The sequence below is a fragment of the Pteropus medius genome, unplaced genomic scaffold, assembly GCF_902729225.1.
Source record: "Pteropus medius unplaced genomic scaffold, Ma_sr-lr_union100, whole genome shotgun sequence".
NCBI lineage: Eukaryota > Metazoa > Chordata > Mammalia > Chiroptera > Pteropodidae > Pteropus > Pteropus medius.
This window is the reverse complement of record NW_024351729.1, coordinates 19,989,945-19,994,553: the sequence shown is the minus strand read 5'-3', so window position 1 is coordinate 19,994,553 and position 4,609 is coordinate 19,989,945. Positions and strand designations below refer to the sequence as shown.

At 37.1% G+C, this 4,609-nt stretch overlaps 1 pseudogene; it reads right to left on the bottom strand.

The window, feature by feature from the left end:
- Positions 1–1,678: 1,678 nt before the first annotated feature.
- On the bottom strand, positions 1,679–1,797 carry LOC120587818 (uncharacterized; annotated as a pseudogene).
- Between the last annotated feature and the right edge of the window lie 2,812 nt (positions 1,798–4,609).

The window sequence follows — 4,609 nt, the reverse complement described above, 5'->3', positions numbered from 1 at the left end:
AAGTAGCATCATTTCCTGTCAGAGATTTAAGGTTCATCTCTTCCGTTTGGAGTCAATAGTGTACTAAGTGACATGTGCATGAGAGTTCTCTCTTCTAGCTTCTTGCCTCCATTTTAAAGGATGTTTCTGATTATTAATTTTCACATGTCCAATATGGTAGCTACTAGCTACATGTGACTGTTGAACACTTGAAATGTAAAATAAATGTCATATTCTGAAGACTTACAACAAAAAAAAAAACAAAAGTAAACAAACAACTAATAATTTTAACAGATTACGTGTTGAAATAACAATATTTAAGACATAGAATTTAATAAAATATATTATTGAAATTAATCTTACTTTTTTTACTGTTTTTAATGTGAATACTAGAAAATTTAAAATTACGTATATGGTTCTCATTATACTAGACAGGATTGATCTAGAGAGAATTCAAGAATCGTTACATCATTTGTCAATTGAGGTAAGTCACAGAATTCCTTGACATGCTTTATATTTGACACTTTTCAAATACTATTTATATAGCAAGATTCAGATATAAATTGTGAATTTCAGGAATTATTTGCAATTACAAATGTGTAATAGAACATATATGTGAATGAACAAAGTGCTCATGGCACAAATTCATTTATGTGCTCGCTTTTTCCACCCCAAATTCATGCTTGCTAAGATGTTAAGGGCAAGGGCATAGGAATAGATAAAAGGAGTGCGTTCAGGATTTTTAAGTTTAATAAGGGCAGAGAAATAGAGAAGTTCAAGGAAGTTCAATCACAGACTAATACTTAAACCATTTTCTACTTAGATTATTCTCTCTATATCTTCTTCATGCAATGAGTTCATGCAGTTGTTCCGCACAAAATATTAAATATACCAAAAGAAAAACACCTCCTCAAAGAGTAATGAAAGCAAAGATGATTTATTTCTGGACAGTGTTCCCAGGAGGACATACTACCACTAGGGAGCAGCATAGGTTATTTCTTGGGTACTCAGCAGCAACATCAATTTCAAAGACAATCAGCTACATTTGCACAATGCTTTCCAGTGAATAAATTGCTCTTATCACTCATTTGCATTATAACATAATGAGGGATATTCTATTCATACCCTCATTTTTCAGATGCAGAAGTGAAGACCTGTAGAAGCTCAAGATCACAGTGGTAGGAAGTGGTAGAGTTGAAATTGTGTTTTTCCACTCTAAAGTCAGTGCTCAGCTTAATAAATATTGAGAGAGCTAATGATCAAAGACACTCTCCTGGGTGTATGAGTTTCAGCCTAAAAGGAGCAACCACTAAATGTTTCAATTCTAGGGTGTACCATTCATTTTCTATCAGGTCATTTATTGTTGAGTAGGAGGAGAGATATAACACTCCACATTAACTTTAAGTTGTATTCCAATTTTAGAAAGTTAAAATATAAAAAAGGAAGTGTGCTGTAAACTTAAGAAATAGCTTACATAAATAATTCAAGTTTATACATTTGTGTATATTCATGTTTGTGTGTGTGTGTTGATAACCCTTTAAAGAAAATGGTACAGTGATCAGTACTTTTATTTATTTATTTTTAGGCGAGACAACCCTTGGTTGACCTCACAGATTGCAAGGACCTTGTCAGCTTACAATCCCTTATTTATTATTTATTTATTTATTTGCTTGTTTGTTTGTTTGTTTATATTTTTTTATGCCTACAGCACCTGGTCTTCCTAGATGGTCTCCCATCCAAGTACTAACCAGGCCTGATTCTGCTTAGCTTCTGAGATCAGATGGGATTGGGCTTGTTCAGGGTGGCATGGCTGAAGACATGTTTTTTATTCTTAGTCTTGCCTTCCTAATTCTTCCTCTTCTTCTTTCATACAAAAGTGCATTTATCTTGTACCTCATTGCCTTAGGGTCAGTTCTCACTTGAAATCTCAAAGTGATGTTCACTAGATTCTTGATTCATTAACAAAGTTAAGGAAGAACCTATGGTCTCCTACTCTTCTCAAAAGCATTTTTCCCTTTTAAGAAGGCAATGACCAATTTCAGGTCAGGTAATAATGGTGGCTAGTGTCAAAAGAGGAAATATTTTGCAACATTACTCAATAACACTAAGGAGGTGGATGCATTCTCCACCCTTATGCTGTATCCTTATGAAGGACCACTTCTTTCTTGCCCTACATGTATTTCCTGCCAATGATGACCAGATAATTTTCCACGTGAAGGAAATATGATTGCTTTGGAACCAGGGTTTTTGAAGGGCTGAGAAACCACGGGCTAATATTGAAATGAAGGACTTGGATTAGGTCATTTGAAAGGTTTATTTATTCAACTAACATTTATAGAATACCTACTATGTATCTTGTACTAGACTGGCACTAAGAACATTAAAATAAGAAAGTAGTTTTCAGACAAAAAGAAAAACTTTCCAATGACACATAGTAAGACCAAGATAGTGCCAACATTAAATGCAAAATGGGTGTTCGTACCTGGGCAGAAAATCCTTTCTCCTGGTATCTTTATTTAAGGAAATAATAGTGAAACTCTGCTTAATAATGATGCTCACCTTTTGGTCTTCTCACCTTTGTGTGGTCCCATTTCACACTCTAGCAGGGTTGGTCTCTGTGACAAATAAATTATGCAGAAGTCATAGGACAGCTTCCATCTTGGCCCCTCTTGCTTTTCCTGCGTCTTGGATCACTACTAGCTCAAGAGAGGTCAGTGGCCATGTTGGGAAAGGCCCAAGTGTCAGGGAACTGAAGCAGTGTCTCCTTCTCCGGAAGCAGTCCAGCCTTCAGAGGCTGCAGCCTTGGCCGACAGTCTGACTACAACTTCATGAGACCCTGAGCCAGAAGCACCCAGGTCAGCCACTGCTGGATTTGGGATCCACAGAAACTGTGAGGTAATACATGTTTGTTGTGTTAAGCTGCTATTTTGGGGAGTAATTTGTTACACTGTGTTGAAATAACTTTCTAGGCCCTAAATGGAGCTGCTTCTGCCAGAGTTGCCTCATCAGCAAACCGAAACTTAAGTAATGTTCGTGTCCCCGTAAAGGCTCCACTTGACTGGAAACGCAGTCTATCCAGTCAGCCATTCCTTCAACGCCAAGCCAACTCTGGGATCCTCCCATAACATTGTTTTTTTTTTCACAGTCATTTATAATGTTGATGAGAAAAAAAAATTTATTTCCGGCAGGGTCTCTCTCTGTGTGGAGTTTGCATGTTCCCCCTTTGTCTAGAAGTGTTTTCTCCGGGGACACCAGTTTCCTCTTACATCCCAAAGAGGTGTCTGTGAGGTGAATAGTGCATCTACATTGTCCCAGTCTGAGAGGGTGTGAGTGGCCCAGAACAGGCATCCTGGGAAAGTGGTCCCACCCTGCGCCCCGAGCTACGAGGAGAGGCTCCTGACACCCCAACCCTGAACTAGAATAAGAGTGTTGTAAAAAAATTATCTTACTTGCTTTTATTAGTCTTTCAAGAATGTATGTGTGGCTCACATTTATTTTAGTGTTGAGTATTAGAAGTATTTTGGGTCTTTATTTAGAAGTTTGGTGCTGTTTTTGGAACCAGAAATATGCCATAGGAACTTAACTTTTATTTACATCAATTAACCTCTGGTAAACTTGGTTTCATTATCTGAGATTTTGTCTAAAGTCACAGTTTCCAAGAACCTTTTGATAATGTTTGAGGACTACTTTGTTCTTTCTCCCCACCAAGCAGGGTTGACTCTGAAACCCCAGCTAGTAAGATATTTTCCACTTGTCTTTTCCTTGTTCTTCATTCTTCACCTTATAAAATCTCCTTGCCTTCCACTCCATTTTGCAGTTCTCCAAAGGAAGACCATTTGCTTCATGAAGGGTTAAAGTTTCTTTGTGTCACCTAAATTATCTTTTTAAGTCATTTTTTAACTGTTTTGGGTGACAAGGAAGGGGATTTGAAACTGCTATTGGCCAAGAGGACAAAGAGACTTACAGGCATGTTGCTGGCTGGGCACTTTGAGTTCACTCTTCTTCTCTGGTTATCAAGGCTGTGGGTAAGTCACTCTAGGATTTAAGGTCTGCTCTCATGCATGCAGCTCTATGATACAAACAAACTTTATTTTTAATGTATGTATATAGTTTCCAGAAAGGCTGTTGGATCCTAAAAAGGTTCTCAGATGGTTATATTGGGAGTGTGCCATAGGAGACTCATAAAGCCTCAAGGTAATTGTGCAGCATAAACTGCTGGAGGATTTGAGAAAATAAACAAAGACAAGAAATTTGAACTGTTTTGACCATCAAAATCAAATGGGAATCAACATGTTTTTTCCATCTCCCAAGAACACCTCCCATAGTCTTTATATCTCAGCCAATGGGATCCATATCCAACCACTTGCCTAAGTCAAGCACCTTGCAAATCCCCTTCATATCTTCCCATACTTTCTATCCCTTTCTTGCACAATTTTCTTTTTATTTAGCTTTATACCATCTAATATACTGTAAAATTTATATATAAATGAGAAAATGATTTCATTAACTTATTTCATCTTCCATAATAAAATAATGGAATAAAATTAACCTCTGAGATGCCTCTGAGAGAAGCCTTTCTCATTTGAATGAACGTAAAATGGTCCTTGGAAAAAAAACAGTTCTCTTTAAG